The sequence below is a fragment of the Camelus ferus genome, chromosome 3 (assembly GCF_009834535.1).
Source record: "Camelus ferus isolate YT-003-E chromosome 3, BCGSAC_Cfer_1.0, whole genome shotgun sequence".
Classification (NCBI taxonomy): Eukaryota; Metazoa; Chordata; class Mammalia; order Artiodactyla; family Camelidae; genus Camelus; species Camelus ferus.
In genome coordinates this window covers 77,550,544-77,564,226 of record NC_045698.1, presented here as the reverse complement: position 1 = coordinate 77,564,226, position 13,683 = coordinate 77,550,544, and the positions used below count along the sequence as shown (strand labels likewise).

Here is a 13,683-nt window from a genome sequence, read left to right as displayed (position 1 = left end):
AGTACAATGGGTGAGATTTTCAAGGATGTACTACTAGGACGTTAAGAAATATAGAAACTATGATAGCTGTTGCATATATGCTGAAATAATGACGTTCCAATAAACATCTTGATGAAAGCAAATTAATCACTAATTTGACATCTCCTTTTGGCAAATTAGCAAGATTAGGTTTCACATTAAATGAAAATGTGTTTGTGCTTAAGTACTCCATCAAATCAGGATCGCTGGTGGCATGGCTAAAGGGATAGAATTCAAGTAAATCTCCTCACTGTATTTCCATTTCAGACATTTCTATCCTAATTTTCATGTTTTCAGGCTACAGGCAGGGCTTATAAAGAAATGTCACACTTTTCCTGAAATTTTCCTTATGAAATATTCAAGTAGTTTATAGGGAAAGCATTTGGCACATTCAGAAACCCTTATGATCTTCTTCTTTTAATCTGTGTCCCACCATTGGTCCAGGTGGAAAACTGAAAATACTATACCATGACTATTAAGAACATATTTATAAAAACATTGAGTCTCTTAAAGAACTGTAATTCATTAAGCCTGTAGATTGCTTTCTGCAGCATGGTCATTTTAACAATACTAGTTCTTCCAATCCAAGAGCATGGGGTATCTTTCCATTCCTTCAAATCACCTTTAGTTTCTTTAATCAATGTTTTATAGTTCTCTGCATATAAGTCTTTCACCTTCTTGGTCAAGTTTATTACAAGTATTCCTTTTGTGCGATTTTAACAGGGATTATATTTTCCCAATGTTCAAAGCAGAGCTGTTTACAATAGTCACGACATGGAAGCAACCTAAATGTCCACTGACAGATGACTGGGGAAAGAAGTTGTGGTGGGGTAGAGCATGTGCTTGGCCAGCAGGAGGTCCTGGGTTCAATCCCCAGTACCTCCATTAAAAAAATTCAGTAAAAAAAATTTAAGAATAAATAAATAAACCCAATAACCTCCTCCCACCAAAAAAAAAAAAAAAAAGAAGAAGAAGAAGAAGAAGAAGAAGAAGAAGAAGAAGTTGTGGTATATATATAATATATATACATAATGGAATACTACTCAGCCATAAAAAAGAATAAAACAATGCTATTTGCAGTAACATGGATAAACCTGGAGCCATCATACTAAGTGACGTAAGCCAGAAGGAGAAAGAAAAATACCATATGATACCACTTATATGTGAAACCTAAAAAAATGACACAAATGAATTTATTTATAAAACAGAGACAGAGACAGATTCACAGACAGAAAACAAACTTATGGTTACCAGGGGGGATAGAGGGTGGGGAGGGATAAATTGGGAATTTGGGATTTGTAGATATTAACTACTATATATAAAATAGATAAACAAGGTCCTACTGTATAGCACAGAGAACTGTATTCAATACTTTGTAATGGCCTATAATGAAAAAGAATATGAAAAAGAATGAATATATATATATTCATATATAGTGTGTGTATAAATGAATCACTATGCTGTACACCAGAAATTAACACAGTATAAATTGACTATACTTCAATAATAAATAAATAAATAAATAAATAAACAAACAAATAAAATACAATGTGGGTCAAAAAAAGAAAGAAATACAATTCAGTTTTAACTTTTCACAGGGCACAAAGTTTTATTCTTCCTAATAAAATGCTAGTTTATGACTATGACGGAACATCTAATGGAGGTAATATTCCTCTTATTGGACACTCCCTGCCATTCACAAAAGTTCACTGGAACAGAAAAAAAAATGTAAAATAATATATGAAGAAGAAGAAAAAGAAAAAAAATGCTTACTAAGAAATATAACCCCAAAAGGAATTTAATCTTTATGATAATTAGAAAAAAATAAGATAGATAAGTCATAGAGGTAGGCAAAGAGACATAGCATTCTACTTGCCTGAGATAGCTGAGAGTTAAAAATGGCTGTGGAAAGACCAAAGCACACCCCTAAATCGCCACAACAGGAAGTGGAACAAAAAATGCTATTTATTCATTCATTCAATAAACATCAACCAGACACCATGTACTTGATTAGAATTTTAAATAAATCAAGGAAGTAGAGATTACAGGTTGCAGTAACTATGAAAAACTTAAGTAATGACCAGAGTAGAGAAACACATTTAAGGAATCATGAGTTCTGCCCTGGGGAAAGGGTAGTCATGAAAAATTCCAGAGGCAGGTCTCCAAAGTAAATTCACTGCATGTGTCCTCTGACTAAATTAGAACCATGGAAATCTTTTGGGTTTTTTTTTTTTTTTTTTTTTTTTTTGGTCTTTATATTATTACACTGTAAAGCAATAGGCCTTGTGATCAGAAAGGAAACTTAAAGAAACCAAGAAAGTATCTGAGAAGGATTCAAATACTTTAAATATTTTGAATATTTTAAAGTTTTTAATCTTTGTGGTAGACAGAATTCGAAGATAGCCCCCCAAGATTCCTGGCATCTGGTGTGCTGACATCTTCTCCCAGTTATTCAAACACTAATCTAAATTCTGCTGTGAAGGGATTTTGTAGATAATTAGGTATCAAATCAGCTGACCTTAAATTAAAGAGATTATATGGGTGGGCTGAATTTAATCACATAAACCCTTTTTTAAAAAATAGTTCCCATGAGAATTTTATTTTTTTTTATTGAAGTATAGTCAGTTTGCAATGTTTTGTCAATTTCTGGCGTACAGCATAATACTTCAGTCATACATACATATATTCATTTTCATATTTTTTTAATTATAGGTTACTATAAGATATTGAATATAGTTCCCTGTGCTATACAGTATGAACTTGTTATTCATCTATTTATATTCAGTAGTTAATATCTGCAAATCTCTAACTCCCAATTTATCCCTTCCCACCCCTTTCCCCACTTGGTAACCATAAGTTTGTTTTCTATGTCTGTGAGTCTGTTTCTGTTTTGTAAATAAGTTTGTTTTTTTTTTTAGATTCCACATATAAGTGATATCATATGGTATTTTTCTTTCTCTTTCTGACTTATTTCACTTAGAATGACAATATCTAGGTCCATCACGTTACTACAAATGGCATTATCTTCTTTTTATGGCTGAGTAGTGCATATATATATATATGTATATACACCACAACTTCTTCACCCAGTCATCTGTGATGGACATTTAGGTTGTTTCCATGTCTTGGCTATTGTAAATAGTTCTGCTATGAACACTGGGGTGCATGTATCTTTTTGAATTAGAGTTCCCTCCAGATATATGCCCAAGAGTGGGATTGCTGGATTATATGGTAAGTCAATTTTTAGTTTTTTGAGGAACCGCCATACTGTTTTCCATAACAGTTACACCAAATTACATTCCCACCAACAGTGTAGGAGTGTTCCCTTTTCTCCACATCCTCTCCAGAACTTACTGTTTGTGGACATTTTCATGATGGCCATTCTGACATTTTTTTCTTTTCTTTCTTTTTTTTTTTTTTGTCTTTCAAGCTTTTATTTAAGGGCAATGATTTTAGATCTTGTTGAACGCAGCCATGTCCATAGACTGCACATAGTCCTCAAAAGCAGTGATCCGTTCCTCCAGTATATCTGTTCCAACCTTATCGTCTTTAACTATACACTGGAACTAGTTTAGAAGAGCCCCAGACCCGGCCATCTGCTTGAATGCTCCTGACGCACTCCTCTAGATGACTGGTGTGAAGTGATATCGCATTGAAGTTTTGATTCGCATTGAAGTTTTGATTCGCATTTCTCTGATAATTAGCAATAATGAGCATTTTTTCATACACCTATTGGCCATTTGTATGTCTTCACTGGAGAATTGCTTGTTTAGGTCTTCTGTCCATTTTTGGATTTTTTTTTTCTTATTAAGTTGTATGAGCTGTTTATATATTCTGGAAATTAAACTCGTCAGTCTCATTTTTTGCAAATTTTTTCTCCCAGTCCTTAGGTTGTTGTTTTGTTTTGCTTATGGTTTCCTTTGCTGTGCAAAAGCTTGTAAGTTTAATGAAGTCCCATTTGTTTATTTTTGCTTTTACTTCTATTGCCTGTGTAGATTGCCCTAGGACAGCATTGCTGAGATTTATGTCAGATAATGTTTTGCCCATGTTTTCTTCTAAGAGGTATATAGTGTCTTATCTTACGTTTAAGTCTTTAAGCCATTTTGAGTTTATGTTTGTATGTGGTATGAGTATTCTAACTTCACTGATTTACATGCAGCTGTCCAGCTTTCCCAACACCATTTGCTGAAGAGACTGTCTTTACTCCATTGTATATTCTTGCCTCTTTTGTCAAAGATTAATTGATCAAAACCTTTTAAAAAACAGTTTTCTCCCATTGGTCTCAGAAGAGGAAGTTAGAGAGCTCCAAATTGTGAGTGAGAGTCAATGAGGGAGAAATCTCCCATTTTGGGCTGTGTTCATTTCTTATTTCTGCTGTAATAAAGCACGACAAATTTAGTGGCTTAAAACAATGCACATTTATTCCCTTACAATTCTGGAGGTCAGAAATCCAGAATGAATCTGAAGAGGCTAAAATGAAGGTGTCAGCAGGCCAGTTTCTTCTGGAGGCTCCAAAGGAGAACTTGTATCTTGCTCTTCCAGCTTCTAGAGGCTACAGCATCCCTTGGTTCCTGGCTGTATTACTCCAATCTCTGTTTCTGCCTTTTCATTGCCTTCTCACATATTAGGACCCTTGTAATTACATCAAATTTATCCAGATAATTAAGGATAATCCCCCATCTCAAGACCCTTAATTTAATTACATCTGCGAAGTTTCTTATACTATATGAGGTAACATATTCACAGGTTTTAGGTATTAGGACATGGAGAGCTTTGACGGTGGGGCTGGGGTGTGGAGATGTGGGCACATTATTCCACCTACCTCTCTGGCTTTGAAGATGAAAGAGGTGGCCTGAGGGCACCAAGAACAGCCCCCAGCTGACAGCCAGCAAGGAAAGGGGACCTCAATTCTACAACTGCAAGGAACAGAATTCTGCCAACAAAAGTGAGTTTAGAAAGATTTTTCCAGAGTCTCCAGAAAAGAACTCACTCAAGCCAATACCTTGATTTCAACCTTGTGATAATCTAAGCAGAGAACCCAGGCATGCCATATCAGGCTTCTAACCTAAAAGAACTGTAAGCTATTATATGGCACACGATAAAATATTACATTGTTTTAAACCATTGTGGTCATTTGTTATAGAGCAACAAGCAACAAATGCAATCTCCAAATGTTTTAACTTCAAAATATTTTGAAAATATTTTAAATATTTCATATTAGTAACAGTGTTCATGATGCCATGCACTAAAAGGTTTTGAATGTCATCTTCAATTCAATAAAAAATGTGAGTAGCATGGATAGGTGCAGGCATCATGTTATTCCTGTTCTTTGTTGACACTGGTATAATTATTTTTGTCAACACATACTCTAGTGACATATAAATGAAAGCCTTTAAAACCATAACACTCAACTATGCAGTTAGCAACAATACACACAAGCAAGGACTTGCAAGAAGATGGCACCACAAGAGCATGTGTGTATAACCAGCCTCCTAGAAGTCTATTAAAATAAATAAAATAAACCTGGTTTAGATATAAAAATCTCATCTATAATAATACTAGGGTATTAACATAATCTATAATCAAAACTTCCAATAATATTTGCTCTTCCATTTATAATGAAATTTGGACACAACCATAGGAAAATGCTGAGAACTGAAATACATCTCCATAATCTTGATCAATTTTGGTTTTTTCAAAATAGAAAAGATAACATCCTTTAACTAAAAAGGAAAATACCAATGGCAGGTTGTACGTTGGAAAAACAAGCATCCACTAGAGTCATATTTGCACATCCAAGGACTAACAATTAGGCAAGGTTGAAGACAGTACCAGGTACCTGTGTCATCTTTATTTTGTGCAAATCTAACTGGGATAACCCATCATTACAATCTTTAAAACAAACAGAATTAGAAGGCAATAGTTCTTTCTCATGTATTACCCTAACCTCACACCCACACACACCCAGAGTGAGATAAAGATGATTTATCATATCTGGAAAATGTTTAGAAACCACATACCTGAACTGAGGCTACAGGCTGCCTGCTATCCTAGCTCACACATCACTGCTCCCCACAAACAGACATAAAATATTACCTTCCACCTAAGTTTTAAGGGGACAATTTAGACAATGTCCATGTAAGCATGAGGGAGATCCTACCCACTCTCTGACAAATAACAGAGCAAGTCTCCATTTATGACTGTATCCCTAATTATCAGGCATCAAGAAGGCCTGTTCACAGAGACTGAGACTTGTCCTCCCCTCAGCCTTCTACATAGATTATCAGTGACAAAGTCTGCACACTAAGTAACAACAAGCTCCTCCAGAATCCCAATTCCTCTAAGGTTCAAGTCAGAGCTTCTCCCATCAAAAGCAAACACCAGACTGAGTCTAGATCAGAGAAATGCATCCCTTAGGCTTTTTAACTCTATAATATAGGGTCAAGTTGGAGTCCATACACTGGGTCAAAGACCCACTTCTTCATTTTCTGTTGCCTCCATCAATAGGGATCAAGAGGAAGCTTTAAGCACCCAAAATACTCAGCCTTGCTACCACTTTCTACCTTGAGTCAATCAGGATGAATCTCACTACAGCCTTTAGTCTTGTATATATTAATCTATACAGCCCCAGATGTCTAGGTCCACCCTCATCTCCTACCTTGTAATCCCCTTAAGGTTCTGCCAGCTCCTTATCTATTCTCTTCCCTGAACCCTCCTGAAATCCTTTTACTAGACCTTTGGAGCTCCATTGTTGTCACAGTCTCAAACATTCCCAGCCACTTCTCTGATTCCCTTTATCCTCTTACTCTAAGGGAAACCAGGCATTGCCCTGAGGACGCTGCTTCCTGCACAGCCCTCTTAAGTGAAGGCTGATTTTCTCCCACAGCCCTTATATCCCTGAGTGCAGGACTGAGATGGATATCCTCTCTGTTGCTCATTCCTTTCTCATGTCCATCTATATTTCATGGCATCATATTTTCTCCTACCCCTCAATATTGCTCTATCCACAGACCTTCCACCAGGCCATTCACTCTCGTGTTTCAAAGACTTTCACACTTTCACTTCTGGCTCATTGTCCTCCTCTCCAGACTAACTCTTTCTTAATTTTTGGAGATTTCAATATACATATAGTTAATTTTTTAAAGTCCCTAGCTTCTCAGTTCCCTGAACCTCTCTCCTTTAGTGATATTGTTTTCCATATTATTTTAGCTACCTACTCTCATGGTTGTACCATAGACTTTGTCATTATAACTTTAACCTCTCCATAATGATAATTTCACATATTCTACTATCAGAAAATCACCTTCTTTTGTTCTTTTCACTCCATCTAATACCACAACTCCGGCAATCCTCTGACTCCACTAGGACTCCAGATAATTAATCTTACCAACATTTCACTGTACCTCACCTTCCTGATACTTCTCTTCCTTCTTCAAGCTTTATTCTCAATCAGTAACTCTCTTGTCCTTCTCCTCCATCCTTATAAATACTTGGAAAATTTCTAATCTTGGTTAAATTTAACCTTTCAATCTCTACATGCCTGCACCTTTGCAGTTGGATGTGGCTTTAAAAAACATATACACACAAACACACACACAACCGTGATTGGTATTACTTTGAATTCATGATCACAAACCTCAATCTCCTAATGCTCTCTGGCTATCGTACTACACTTTTGTAGTCTGTTCATTCTCTACTCTTCTAGAAATTCATTTTATTTTTTCTCATTTCTCCTCAAACTTCCATCATCTCCTCCCGCATCCTCACTCTTATGATTTTGCTTCCAACTTCACTATGAAAATTGAAGCAATGGGAGGACAGCATTCACAAACTCCTACTACATCTATCCAATTGCCAGTCTTGCATATGTTACCTGTTACATGACAGCTTCCTGACTCTCGCAGAGGAAGCAGATCCCACAGTACTTAAGGTCTGAAGTGCTGGTCTGGGATCATTCTTGAAGACCCAGTCTAGAATCTGCTCCTGTCCTTCCAGATGCTATAATACAAACTTTCCAGCTGTAAATTTCTTGTGCTTAAAACAGCTGGCTTTCTTTATCTGCAACTTAACTCTGACTGATACATCAATCAAATGTCAGTGAAATGCAGGGGGGAAATCTAATATGGTTGATAGGTTTTCTAAGGAAATAAAGGCATATGCCCAACAAATGACAGATAAGGAAAAGATTTTGAAGTGGGAGATACTCTAGGAAACAGAAGAAAATTTTAGACAAAATATCTTAAATAGGTAATTGGATCAAAGAGAAGAGATGCAAGAGAACAAAAGTGAGATGCTATTTCAACTGAAGAAGATATAAAAGGGATCTAGTAAAGCTAAGAAGAAAACAACATTACAGAAATAAAAAAAAGAAAATTGGAAGCAGCAAGACAATAAGCCAACACTGGTGAAAACACAGTGCAACATGGAGGAGATGCTCAGGAAAATAACAGAGAAATGAAGATAATAAATTTCTAAGGTAGTCAATACATAAAGCAGGGAACAGAATGTAAAAATTATTCATCAGTGGAACATTTCTTTTCTAAAAGGACACTTATATATTAACCTTAAAAGGCCTAACTGTGATCCATGAAAAAACAAAGAATCATACTTACTAATGTATTATTAAATTTCAGAAACAAAGACTTTTATAAGTACCTGAGGAAGAGAATCAGATCCCCAAATGTAAATTAAAATAATCTCAGACTTCACATCAGCAACACTGAAGGCCAAAAAAAAAAAAAAAAAAAAACCAGAGGAACTACATCTATGGAGGGCTGAAGGGAAAGGAACAGTGGATCTAAACACTATATATCCATCCAGACTGTCATTCAAAGAGCAGGAGGAAGTGTAATTTCTCAGGAATAAAAGCACTAAAAGCTCTTCTTGAAAAAGAAATATACATTAATTCTTAATAGAGCCAACTAAAAGATGGTCAAAAACAAAAATCTCACAAGTGAAGAAAAACCTATGAAAGAACTGGTGGCATATACTGATTCAGAATAATATAAGTAACAGGATATATAAATGGGAGAGTAATAACATTATTATTCCTGAAAGAAAAGCTATATAAGTATTTTTATATTAATACAGCAAGTGATCACCACAAAAATTCTAAGACAGTCCAACACAAACCAAGGAAAAAACTGAAGAATATTCACACTCTAAAATCCCACTGTTAGCAAATTATAAAAAAATTAACTAATTAATCAAATGAAGTTAAACCACAAAATCAATCTAAAGCAAGCAGAATGAAATAGTAATAATTTTTTAAAAGAGGATTAACTAATCAGAAATAGAAATGCAATAGAATTGATAACCTTAAAAGTAATTCCTAAAATAATAAATTACATGATAAATATTTTGAAATAACACAGTTCAATAAACACAAAATTAAGAATGGGCATGAGGGTAAAACACAAATATGCCATAAATTAAGGGAATTACAAGGAAAGATTTGCACAATTTAAATCTAATAAAGCTTTAAATCAAGATAAAATGGACGATTCAAATCCAATAAAAATTTTAACAAAAACTATGAGGATGAGCACAAGAAGAGATGGACAGATTATTTAATACAGTCCATGATTTTTGGTTATTTTAATTCTATAGAGCTACTTCCCTAAACATCACAGAGTCACAACAATTTCACGAATAAACTGTTTCAAATCTCCAAGAAATCAAATTCTTATCCTATTTAAACTATATTGGAGCACAGTTTAAAAAAAAAAAAGAGAGAAACGCTTCCCAGGCTATTTATAAAATTAGCCATTACTGCTCCCATAATCATAGAAATGTAGCTTTAAAAAAGAAAATATAGGTTAATTTTACTTATTTAGTGATAGGCATTCCAGGAAGACAGGGATGGATCAAAATTAAGAATTCTATTAATAATATTCACCATATATTCATCTAAATAGATAGCAAAAATGCATGTGATAAAATTTAATTTAAAATTGGTTTTAAATCAATTATTGATTCTTGATTTTTTTAATTTCAATAAATAAACATTTACAGTTATTTAATTAACATGATAGCATAGATAACTCAAAAGCTAGCATTATACTTAATTTAAGATGCTAGAAGCATAAACATCAAAGTCAGCAGCAGGGTGAGATGATACCTAACATTACCACAAATAGCTTCACTTTGCACTGGAAGAACTCTGAAAACAGAGCACTGGAGTAAGATTTAGAAACACAAAAAAGAAAGACAATGTCATTAATATCTACAGACTGCATGACTGTCTGGAAAACAAAAGGGAATCAACTATAAAAGTACTAGAGAAAACAGAGTATTCAGCATTTAGCTGGATTCAAAATTAACACACAAAAATCAATAGTTTTCTCTATTTTATAAAATACAGTGAAAAAATATTTATAATAGAAATAAAAACTACAAAACATCCTGGGAAAACTGACCGGAAATGCATAGTCTTCATAAGAAAAAGAATATAAAATTCCAATGAGGAGACTTAAAAAATGAGTTTTACTTTGGGGTAAAAGACACAAAAACTTAAAGGTATTGTTTCCTCAAATTAGTCTATAAATTAATGTTATAAAAATTAATATCGCCACTGTACTTTTAAAGTTGGGTCCACAATTCGAGCAAAGGAGAGTAGAAAGCATTTTAAATATTCAAATATATTAAAGGATCAGAACAGAAATAGACAACCAGAATTAATAAAACAAGACAGAACCAATTGTATGGAAATGTAGTATTGGATAAAGATGGCATTTCAAATTGGTGGAGAGAAAAATGGAAAGAAGCAGGTTGCACAATGAGCCAGCCATTTTGAAAAGGATAGAAATTTGGAAAATAATTAAACTGAATCTATGCCTTATATCTTATTAGAAAATAAATTTCAGAAGAATAAAAACTTACATACAAAGCAAAAAAGTAAATTCACAAAGAAACTAAAGGAAACAATGGCAAATATCTCTTATGAACTTAGATTGCAGGAGGTATTTCCAAGCATGATGTGAAATCTAGAAGCAATAAAGTAAATGACAGACACATATGCTCACATGAAAATGTGAAACTTCTGTAATGCAAAATATACTATAAACAAAATGAAGAGAACAGAGTCGATCAGAGAAAAGTATAGACAATATAGAGAAAAGACAAAAGTCTCATACCCCTAATCTATATTAATATATGTAATATATTACTATATAATATATGGGAAAGCAACAGAAAGTATTTTGCATCAAAATCATTTATGATGTTTCCAGTAAAACAAAAAATCAAAGAACTTACTTAGACAGACCTGTGCTCCTTAATTAACACTTTGGAAATGTCTTATAGCAAATGATCTCCTAGGAATTGTTAACTCATTAATATATGATATATTAACATTATATTAAAGTCTGTATTTTAAAAGGCAAATAACTCAATAGGGAAAAATATATATGAACAGGCAACTCATAGAAGAAATTCTGTGGGCCAAGAAACTTGTAAAAACAATTAAATACATTTATATTAAAACATAATTAACAAAGATTCTGGCAAAAAGAATCAACAGAATTAGCAAAGACCAACAACAGATCCTAGCCAGTATTGGTGAGTGTCTATACAGGTGTAACTTAATACAACTTTATTTGGCAGAGCAATTAATCACATACCGATTGGCAAACTATGTATTGACAATCTACTAAAATTTTAGAAGTTCAGAATCTTAGATCCAATACTGCATGTACTAATTTAGAGTCAGAAAAAGAGGGAAGAGGAGTGGGGGGTGAGAACAGGGGATATGGGGAAGAGGAATAAGAAGAGAATGAAGGGGAGGAGGAAGAAGAAGGTGGGGGGAAGGAGGAGGAGAAGGAAAAGAGAGGGAGGAGGTGGGGGAGGAAGGGAAGAATCCCATAAAAAGCAAAAACTAAACTCTGGAAGAAAGTACACAAACTGTTAGTGACAGTTACTTTTGGAGGATGAGGCTGTAGGGGAATTTCAATGTATTGTTAAATATTTGTGAAGCATTTAATTCTTTTTAATAACAAGAATATACTAATTTTGAAATCAAATACTTCAAAAGTAAAATGAAATTGCAAGCAAGCTTAGAAAGACAGCATTTCTTCTAAGTTGATTTTGTTGCTAATTTTTTCCTGCCAAGAGCACATCTAGAGCCCCTACAGATACAATTTCTGATTTCCATTGCAGTTCTGACCATCCCATTGCCTCTGTTCATGCACTGTAAAAACAGATGAGAATGGAATGGTCTCCATCAAAGCTTTACCATTTAACACCCAACATGACACAATCTATTTCCCCAAAGTGCTCAGATTGTTGATTTTAAGAACCATTAAGCAAGAAATGCTGGAAAGCTAGCACTGAGTTATATAAATAATGATCTGAGAGGAATGGAAACGACTGTACTTTGCCAAGTCAGCAATCTAAGAATTCTGTTGGGGAAGCAACAGAAAGTTGTTTACATCAAGATAGTTTGTGATGTTTCCAATAAAACTAAAAATCAAAGAACTTACTTGGCCAGGTTTCTTCTTAATTAATACTTTGGAAGTGTCTTATCAGCAAAAGGTCTCCTAGGAATTGTTAACCCTGCTCAGTGGAGTGAAGAGGAGGATTTTCACCTTTTGACCTAAAATTTTGGAATCTTCCCTAGCATTGATTCAGTACCGAAAAAAATCAATTCAGTATTGACTTCTACATAATAAACAATATATTAAACAGATTTTTATATATTAATTTGTATGCCTCTATATATTTATATTCTCACAAACTAAGCAATGACAAAAATGATGAAAGGAACTTGGAAAATTATAGCTTGGTAACCAATTCTCCCAATACACAATACACAAATTATTTCAAAGACAATGAGTCAAATCTCCCCAAGGATTTTTTTTTTTATTCCCACTGATGTGCATAGAGATGACTCAAAGAAATTGAAGTCAACACCAACCCATCTTCTGCAACTTGGAAATAGTTTAGGGGTGTGTGTATTTAATGGACAAGTGCATACCTTGGATGCTCCATGTGTCCTCCATGAAGTAAAGCAACAGCTTGCTTCTCTATACCCTTCTCATCTTCTGGGTGACATCTCTCATAGCGTCTAGATAATTGTACTGCACAGTCATTTTAATTCAAAACTCATTTGCGTATTTAGAGTACAGCAGTCCTTGCCTATCGTAGCTTGTTTCTTGTCTAGTCTTCAAGTGAAGTTTGTGATCATCTTAAGACAGATCCAAAATTAGGACACCTCTGTGAGTAAAACTCCACCATGGTTGACCTGGAAAAGAAAGAAATTCTGGTACCAGGTGTTCAAGGGTTTGAATTAGAGGCAGATTACAGCTGAATAGCAACAAAGAATGTACAAAAGAGAAAAGATGGTAATTCATAAGGTGTCTTGGTTTCATTCAATTTAGAACAAAAAGGAACCTCGTACTTTGATAGACTTTATTAATGGTCACTAATATTTAGGTCTTCCTCCTGGACACAGAACACTGTACCTCCAGTCACACTTGTAATTGGTCAATGCTGAAAGCAGAAGTGCTGCATGTCTCTTTCAGGTGGAACTACTCAGTTACTGGCAAGAGACCCTCTGGAGTTTCCCACCTGATGTGCTGACCAGATAAACACATGAAATAAGTGTTATGAGATGGTGCACTCTTCATCATGGGACCCTGACTGACTCTGAAGAGAGGAGACCTATTG

The 13,683-nt window shown here is 34.5% G+C and overlaps 2 long non-coding RNA genes across 2 annotated transcripts in view; one reads left to right on the top strand and one right to left on the bottom strand.

Moving 5' to 3' along the window:
• The window catches only part of LOC116662661, a 242,943-nt gene that overhangs the window by 159,292 nt on the left and 69,968 nt on the right, over positions 1–13,683 (bottom strand). The window contains exon 2 of the long non-coding RNA XR_004318640.1: positions 12,992–13,258. This is a non-coding gene — a long non-coding RNA (uncharacterized LOC116662661). The remainder of the gene's footprint in view (positions 1–12,991; positions 13,259–13,683) is intronic.
• Positions 3,406–13,683, top strand: part of LOC116662662 — a 28,452-nt gene continuing 18,174 nt past the window's right edge. The window contains exon 1 of the long non-coding RNA XR_004318641.1: positions 3,406–3,549. This is a non-coding gene — a long non-coding RNA (uncharacterized LOC116662662). The remainder of the gene's footprint in view (positions 3,550–13,683) is intronic.